The following is a 9,424-nucleotide window of genomic DNA, read 5'->3' as shown; positions in this document are numbered from 1 at the left end:
TCGGCGAAAGAAGCATTCATTGGGTTAGATGGCAGAGAATGTGCAAGCCTAAAGGTGAGGGTGCATTAGGGTTTAAAGATTTGTACGCCTTTAATCCTGCTTTTCTTGCCAAACAAGGTTGGCGTATTATCAAACAACCACACTCTTTTGTGGCTCAAGTTTTTGTTGGAAATGTGCCCTAAAACCAATCATATGATGATACTTTACGGACATTTCAAACTAATGTAGTTTAAAGGGCAAACATTATTGTTTGAGCCGTCTCATATAAATGTTATATGCTTAAACGATAAGTCCAAGGAATATGTGATTGGAAGAATGCGATCTAAAGAAGTTAGATTCATGAGACCATTCTTTCGTTGACACATCCTAAACGTTCCTGATCATAGGATTGTCAATTGGGCATTGACAGTCCGTTAAGATCAGTACGTGCTATGTCTTCTCTCAGGGAGAGTGACTAGTCTCGAGTCATTGGTGTGTGTGACATCAAGACAAGTACGTAGGTGCTCAATAGAGAATGAGTTCACTGAACACGATCAACGAAGAGTTCTCATATTCATGTCACATGAGAACTCATGGTTGGGATAATGCAAATTAGTCTTTTGACCTGAGGCATCACAGTTGTCTTGTGGTTAGGTCCTTAATCTTTGATTATGTCAACGTCACTCTATCAGGGTGTCCACGGCATCGTTGGGGTTAAGCCACTTAGCCATGGAGGCAAGTGAATGCGCAACAAGGGATCTCTAACCTTCAAACTGTTGAAGGGAGAATACTCTATGATATGATTTGGAATCTCTGGCCAGAGTATGAATGAAATGTTGGAATGCGTTCCAGATCACATTCAAGGTAATCATATAAGCACAAGATTCACATTGGATAGTAGACATGAATAAACTATCAAACCAAACAATGTGGTCAAGAGTATTGTATTAGAGAAAGACCGTATTGCATTTGTAAATCCTAAACTGAATAGGTTCTCCACCTCTTCTGATTAGCTTGGGTAACCATGATATGCTGCTAGGTGTCACTCATGGTTTGTGGAAGCCCTAAAAGTGTATTATCACTAACGGGAGAATTGAAAGTAAGTTTCAATTCACAATCGATTTGAAAGAGTTTGAATCGCCCACTGCCTCGCTAAAAGGAACCTAATGGATCGTACACCGTGTAAGGTAGAGTTTGAAGATTCAACGGAGATGAGTAAGAATAATTAAATGGTTTAATTATTTATGGCAAGGATTAATTAATATGTTAATTAATCAAACGAATAAGTTCGTTAAAGACCTCGGGTTAGTTTTGGGCCGCAAGGCCCAATGGGATTTGAATGTCAAGCCCATTAACTCGAGTTGTATGACAACTTGAATAAAACAAAGGGCTTGAAAGCCCAATAAACCTATAGGCTAGCCATGTGTAAAAGAATAGGGCTTTTGGTCCATTAGGTCACTTATTTGAAGGGACTATATAAAGGACTTTATAGCCTAAAATTTACCAAGGGTTATTTTTGGGGAAAGGATGAGAACACAAGCTCTCCTTTCTCTCTAAAATTTTGGCCAATCTAGAGGGGAAAATCTAGCAATCTTACTTCCTCTAGGTCACTCATTTCTTCTTCAATATACCTTGGTGTGGAGACTTAGAGGTTCTCAATTTTGGGAACTTGGAGAAACCTTTTCATCCATCCAAATCCATGGATCCAAGATGCAAGGAATGAAGACCCTCTCTTTGGGTGATTAGCCTTTGCTTATGCAAAGAGGAATCTACAAAGGTATTGATTTCTCAACTCACTTTATTTTTGAGTTGAGTCTTGATTCACCTATCTACTAGGCTTTGAATTTCATGGGTAAATGTTTTGTTTTAAGTGCATACAAGCATGATTCCGCCTTTAATTGTTAATTGCATGCTATTGATGTTGCTTAAATGAACATGTTTTTCACAAATTTTCCTTCAGTTTTAAGGCTTGCTATTTCCACGGCTTGATTTTCTAAGTGCCCCGGTAAAGTCCAATTCATCCTTTTGTTGGAAAAGCATTGCAGCAGCTAGAGTTTTGATTCATCGTGGATCTTGATGGCAAGTAGGTGATGGTTTGAAGATTAAAATATGGGGGAATCCTTGGTTGCCAAGAGAGAATTATTCCAAGGTGTTGAGTTCGATACCCCGACAACGGCGTCAAAAATTTGATAGGATTAAAAGCACACCACAAAGTAGCACACAAATGTCCTATTAATTTTCCTTATTAACAATAAGATTTCTTTCCCGCAGAAGATTGTTTTATCTAACTACTTAAAATGTCACAAAAACTGGGCTGTTGTCCCTACTGACCAGCCACTGAAAAATAATTATTAGACTGACTTACACTTATCTAAAGTCTACGAAATTTTATATGCAAACACTAGACACACAGAGCTACACTCACATGAACTTTTGGGATTTTTGGAGTTGATTTGCTATTTAAATTAAATCGAACAAAAATATAACAGAAACAGATTTTAAGTAGTTCACAAATTAAGAAAAATGAGTTAGGGGAATTGCTATCCACCACCAAATAATCATGCAAACATGTTATGTTTCATTCAAATTCCTTCTATTTCTGGATGGAGATGCTCAAGTTGGCTCAATGTTAAAACTCAACCTATTACTCTTTCTTATGTAGTATGTTAAGAGAATGGCGTTTTCAACTTAGCTTAGTCTCTAACATGCAATTTAGAATGGCGTGTTCATAGATTTAACAAGTAGAAATCATTAAGAATGAAAAGAGTTTGAGTCATCACAAGGCATCTTAAGTACTGGCGTTGTCTTACTTATCCTAGAAATTGGTTCACATGTTAATCGCAATTAACAAGTACTACTCTAGAACATATGTAGGTCCTCATTTGACAAGGGCAGGCACACACATATTCATAGCATTAGAATCCTAGATATGCTTACTAAGTATGCATCCGTAGAAAACACATAAAGAATTCATCAATGAGACAAGTAGTGAACCAATTTTCATCAATTATAAAAGTAATTCAAACGAAATGTCATAATAAACTTGCAATCATATTCGGGGCTTCAAACAGCCCCTAACTACTAAAAATTTAGTTACACAATCCTTAGGTTAAAACAAAAGATAGACATGAGTTTGGAAAAATAGAACCGAAAGAAATCGACTGAGGCTTTCCCTTTCATTCCTTCCCCAACATACTTTCAAACCAATTCTTGCTGCATCATTTTCTTCTCCTTAACTCACCCACTAATAGCCATTTAGTGATGACAATAAGTGAGAGGAAACGTTGAAACAATTGTCACTTCTTGGGTAGCCTTTTGCCAATAACTCCCTCTTAATCCTCATCTTTAATTCCATTTCCTCTGATATTTGAATAGGTATCAGCTGGTTTGTTCTTGGCTGCATCAGTTTTGGCTGCTAGTTTTGTTGGATTTATTGCTTTCAATGCTTTCTTGTCAGTTACAAACTGCTCAGCCTCTTGGGAACCTTTCAGTGTTAAAACGGCCATAACTTCTTCTCTCCGCGAAATGCTCCAAAAAATAGACATCCGCAGCTTTCCAAGCATATAAGACTCATTCTCTAATTCATTCTGAGCTGTCCGCAACTTACTTCCAAAGTCAGTTGACGTGCACAGGTAGTTTTGAGTCTTGACGACTTTGTTATTTAAAATTCCACTTGTGTTATTTTTCTTTTCTTTACTTGACAAATCCTACAAAACACAAAAACAAAGTAAATAGCTCAAAAATATAAGGAATTAATTAAAAAAAGACAAGTGAATTTAATATAAAATATATATAAATATAAGCTTATCAATACCCAATGAGGTGGACCCCAGTCTCACTGTTAGATCCTTGATGGTGGAGTCGGACCGCTTAAGGTGGAATAGACAGGTGATTTCTCGAATGTTCTTTCCGGAAGAGGCAGATCTCATTTTTAGTATTCCTTGAGTTTCTTTAATCCACCTAATGAATTGATTTGGATTAAAGAAACAAAAGGAGTTTTAACGACTAAAAGTGCATATTTTGTGGCAAGGTCATGTAGTGATATTTGTGTGCAAAGGTACCGGGAAAGGTCAAAATTTGCATTTGGAAGGGTTGTTTGAATGCTCTGCCGACAAAAGTGAACTTGAAGTTGAAAAAGGTGGTCTTGGATGATTTTTGTGTTGTCTGCGGGGCTATGCCTGAAACAATTAAGCATGCTATGCTACAGTGTTCCCAAGCTCGTGCGTTTTGGTTCGCTAGTCCTTTGGGTCTACAGTCTATGCAGCAAGGGGATATTGGCCTGCAAGATTGGGTGGCGCGAATGGCTTCCACTTTGTCAAGGGAGAGTTTTGATTAACTTCTTATGTTAATGTGGAATATCTGGAAAGCTCGTAATGAACTACTTTGGAAGGGCACAGTTTTACCTCCAATGGAAATTCAAATTCAAGCCCATTCTTGGTTATTGGAGTTCAAGAAATGGAATGTGGTGCAGCCGAGATCTAAGGTTGTGGAGGTTCAGAAATGGAGAAAGCAACAAGAAGGATGGATTAAATGCAATTTTGATGGGGCATGGGATGAGCAGCTAAAAAGAGGAGGAGCAGGAATCATAATTCGAGACTCGGCTGGGGAGTTTGTAGCTGCTATGGCGCTGCAACTGGAAGGAATCACTTCGGCTCTAATGGCTGAAACGGTGGCGTCTCGTGAGGCTGCTTTGTTTCTTCAAAAGTGGACTGATCAGAACGTTATGTTGGAAGGAGACGCTTTGTTGGTGGTAGCGGCTATTCAGAATAATCTGGAGGTTAATTATGGACCTCTTGGTCATATATTAACTGATATACGAGTACTATTACAATCTGTTAGCAATGGAAAACCAACTTTGTGCTACGTGAAGCCAATGCAGTGGCCCACAGGTTAGCTCGATGGGGTCTTTCTTTGCCACAGCCAGTTTCTTGGTTTGAGGAACCTCCTGATATTCTTTCAGATCTTAATTTGGAGGACAATTTTTTTTCTTGAGTTAGTTTAATTCTTGTTCCAGCTGGTGCAGGACACTTTTTTTTCCTTTATTCGGGGTTTCCCCTCGGGAAGGCTTTTATTGAGGCCCATTGTTAGCATTCTTCATCTTTGTTTGTATGGTGTTTCTCCTCATGAAATGAATATCGTACTTGATTTTAAAAAAAAAATAAATTAATTAAATGGGAAGAAACCCTATGAGCGTGCAAATAAGAAACGAGTAGAACTTCATTACTTGAAGCTTTGTCGTAATTTGTAATTGGTTTTTTATTACTCCTTTAGATTTGTCTATATTTACTAACTTGCACCGGGATAGGCTATAGATGTTTCCAGACGCCAGGCCAAAGTACGGGATTCTGCAGGTAATGTTGATATTATCATGAAACTAGAAGCTGCTGAAGCCAAGCTTCAGGAGCTGCAGTCTAGCGTTGCAATATTGGGAAAGGAAGCTGGTGCAGCTATGGCTGCTGTTGAAGGTCAACAACAAAGACCGACTCTTCAGTTGCGATGGTAAAGGATTGCATTCCCCTTCTTATTTAGGTATTAAGACCTTGGCCTGTTCTAGTTACAAGACTGAAAAGGAAGATGCAATGGAGTTCTACTCCTTTCTTGTTTGCACGCTAATAGGGTTTCTTCCCATTTAATTTTATTTTTAATTCCTTTCAGATTTATAGCTTTTCATTTTAATTTCTTTAATGTTAATTAAAACCTATATATATATATAAGCCCTTTATGCAAAAGAATCCTTTTTTTTTTTTTTTTCAAAAAATGAGGATCATGTGTAAAGCCCACTCAACGTCGAACTTTAATAATCTGAACCGTCTATTTTGCAAGTCTTGATTCATGATCATTCTTGCAAAAAATTAATTCAATCCGAAACTATATAACAAACTAGTCATTAATAACAAAGTAGTCGTTAATTTTTTTTTAACCCAATTAGATGTCTTAAATATTTTCGATTTGGCTAATATTTTGCAAGGATGATCTATGAGGCGCACCTTGAAAAATAGACCGTTTGAATCGTTAAAGTTTGATATGGTGTGGACCCCACAACTAATCTCCATTTTTATAAAAAAAAAAAAAAAAAAAAAAAAAAAAAAAAGGAATTCCTTCCCTTAAAGACTTCCTATATATATTTCAAGATCAATTGCATCCCTCTAGATGACCATTTTCATATATATTAATTAGTTGTGAGTTTTTCTATTTAAACACAACTTTCCATCTAATTTCACCCACTTAAGTTTAATTTCTTTTAATTTTTAACTGTGTCAAAAGACAAAAGAAGACATATTACTTGAGTTTTATTCGGAACTACCATGTTGGTTAATATTGCATAATATAGAAGAAACAAAAAGATATTGGTCTATAACGAAGTTCAGAAATTGGGGGTGCATGGGTGGCTGCGTGAGGATGTTTGTGGATGTGGTGGTTGTCTTTGAGGGTATTTTTGGAAGAAAAATGGTGAATTTAGAAAAGGTATAAATTTTTTATTTTTAATGAAGCGTAGATACAAATTGGGGTAAACTTAGATGAGAAGTGTTGTTTAAAATAGAAAAACTCTTAGTTGTAATAAGGACGGTTTTTTTTTTTTTTTTTTTTTTTTTTTTTTTTAAATGATAGATTTGTTAGATTAGATATTAGATTAGTGAGCCAACAAGATTCGAACCCACTCTGTGGTATAAGGACAACATTTCTCTTCACTATTGTGGTAAATGGCCACTTGCTAAGAAGAATGTAGTTATGTGATTGTATTTCTAATGAAAAAAAAATAGCGTAATTAGTTAAATCTCGTGTGAATATGTGAATTTTCCTTTCTTAGTTAATTAAAATTATTTGATGTTACACACTAGCTCATATACATATATCTTTTATCAATTAACAAAAAAAATTAAAAAATAGTAATATTTGAACGTATGATCCTTCACAAAACTCGAAATTGACTGGATTGCCCCTTTTTTCTTTGATAGCTATATATGTTGTGGTTGTTGAACTCCAGGTTTATTTAATAATGTTAGAATTTGGCATCTTATGTGGCATGTTTATTAATTGAACCTCAATCTATTAGGCATTAGGGACTTGGACTTTGTAGATTTTTTTCGGTCGATGGGACGAGGGTCCACTCCAACAACACCAATATTGTCCCCACTTAACCACCTGCACAATCCTCAAATGTGGGGTTTTATCACAAAAGGCCTTGGTGTTACTTAGAGTGGGGTAATTCTATTTAAAGTGCTTTCTCTCTTCCCTCTTGGCCGATGTGGGACAATGGGTGTTCCAACACTCCCCCACATGTGAGACCCCATTTTGTGGGCCACACGTGGAGATCCACACATCGGCAACCACGTGGAGCCAAGTCGGGGCTCACCCATCAAGCGGGGCCAAATGGGGACCCATCCAATTACGTGGCATCTTTGGCCTACATGGAGCCATGTCGGGACTCATCCATCACGTGGGGCCGATGGGGACCCACCCAATCACGTGGCAGTACAGGCCCGTCCCCTGACTCTAATACCATGTAGAATTTTTCAGGTCGACAAGGTGAGGGCCCACTCCAACAACACTGATACTATCGCCACTTAACCACCTGCACAATCCTCAAGTGCGGGGCTTTACCACAAAAGGCCTCAGTGTTAGTTAGAATAGAGTAATTCTATTTAAAGTGCTTTCTCTCTTCCCTCTTGGCCGATGTGGGACAATGGGTGTTCCAACAGACTTTGATTTAGTTTGTCTCTCAAACTTTAATGTTCTTTCCTGTGTACATATAAGTGTGAAGAATTCATGTGGAACGAAACAGTTGAAATGCCCCAGGTGTGTTAAGGTAAAACTCTTGAAGATAGGGTGGTCGAAATCTTGTCCAAGTTGCTGCCCTAGTCTCTAATGCGATTCAAATGCATACGCATGTCTTGGTGCACTCTTATCAATAGTCCAAGTTTTGTGGTCATCCTTCTTAACCGCTCTCGAGTTCACGTTTTCACAAACGAGAGCTGGAAACTTGAAATTTTATGGTCCATGATTAATCTTTCAATTAATAGTGATGAGCACAACCTTCATTATGTTGTTGTGGACCGAAATATACCGTTTCCAAGGGACGACCATCATCATGTACAGATTCACGGTTATTGCAATGGGACTGTCAGTGTAATAGCAGGGGAAAATGTTCTTTTATGCAATCCTGCAACGGGGGACTTCAGGCAACTTCTCGATTCATGCCTTCTTCGACCTTCCCATCCCAAGGGAAAGTTCGAATTGGAAACAAGCTTTCAAGGATTGGGATTTGGCTATGATTGCAAAGCTAAAGAATATAAGGTTGTGCGAATTATAGAAAATTGTGAGTATTCAAATGACGAGCAAGCATATTATCATCGTATTGCTCTTCCTCGCACGGCTGAGGTATAGACAACGGCCGCTAACTCTTGGAAAGAGATCAAGATTGATAAATCACGTAAAACATATGAATGTTCTTGTTCAATGTACTTGAAGGGATTTTGTTATTCGTTTGCAAGCGATGGCGAGGAGTACATACTTTCATGTGATTTAGGTGACGAGGTGTTTAGGATACAAATGCCTTATGAGAGAGAAATCGGTTTTAAGTTTTATGATATTTTTCTGTATAACGAATCCATCACTTCTTATTGCTCTCTTTACGATCCAAGTGAGGTTTCTAAATTATTTGAAATATGGGTAATGGACAAGATGACGGAGTTAAGAGTTCATGGACAAAACTCCTAACCGTTGGACCGTTTAAAGGCATTGAGTATCCATTGACACTTTGGAAATGTGACGAGGTTCTTATGCTTGCCTTCGATGGAAGAGCCACATCTTATAATTCTAGTACCAGAAATCTTAAGTATCTTCATATTCCTCCTATTATCAATAGTGTAACATCCCACATCGCCCAGAGGAGTGGATCCTGTAAGCCTTATATGTATATTCCCATCTCTACCTAGCATGAGGCCTTTTGGGAGCTCACCGACTTTGGGTTCCATGGGAACTTCGAAGTTAAGCGAGTTCAGGCGAGAGCATTCCCAGGAGTGGTGACCCACTGGGAAGTTCTCGTCTGAGTTCTTAGAAACAAAACTGTGAGGCTGTGGTAGGGGCCCAAAGCGCGGATAATATCATGCTACAATGGAGTCGAACCGGAGATATGGTAGGGGTCTAGGCCGAGATGTGACAAATAGGGTTAGAAATTTCAAAGCTCTTGTTTATGTGAAAAGTATTGTTCCAGTCAAGTGAGATGAGGGAAAAGTTCCGTTTTCTCCTATTTAATTTCTGTGCATGATATGAGGCTTGAGTTTGTATCTTCTTTTGTGGTTTTTGTACTATTTTCGCTTTTCATGGGCTGGCTCTAGTTTTTGTGCTTCCCGCATTTTGTAATGTTATTTTATTAACTATATTTTTAGAGTTAATTAAAAATAACAATTTCTTTATGTTTTCCTATTTTTGTTTCTTCTGAATT

General features: G+C 37.8%; 1 pseudogene; it reads left to right on the top strand.

Moving 5' to 3' along the window:
• Window positions 1-431: 431 nt before the first annotated feature.
• On the top strand, window positions 432-9,201 carry LOC125478791 (annotated as a pseudogene).
• The last annotated feature ends 223 nt before the right edge of the window (window positions 9,202-9,424 follow it).

The sequence above is a fragment of a genome, unplaced genomic scaffold (assembly GCF_019419815.1).
Source record: "Pyrus x bretschneideri cultivar Hongxiangsu unplaced genomic scaffold, Pyrus_bretschneideri_v1 Contig266, whole genome shotgun sequence".
Taxonomy (NCBI): domain Eukaryota; kingdom Viridiplantae; phylum Streptophyta; class Magnoliopsida; order Rosales; family Rosaceae; genus Pyrus; species Pyrus x bretschneideri.
This window is presented reverse-complemented; position numbering and strand designations above follow the sequence as displayed.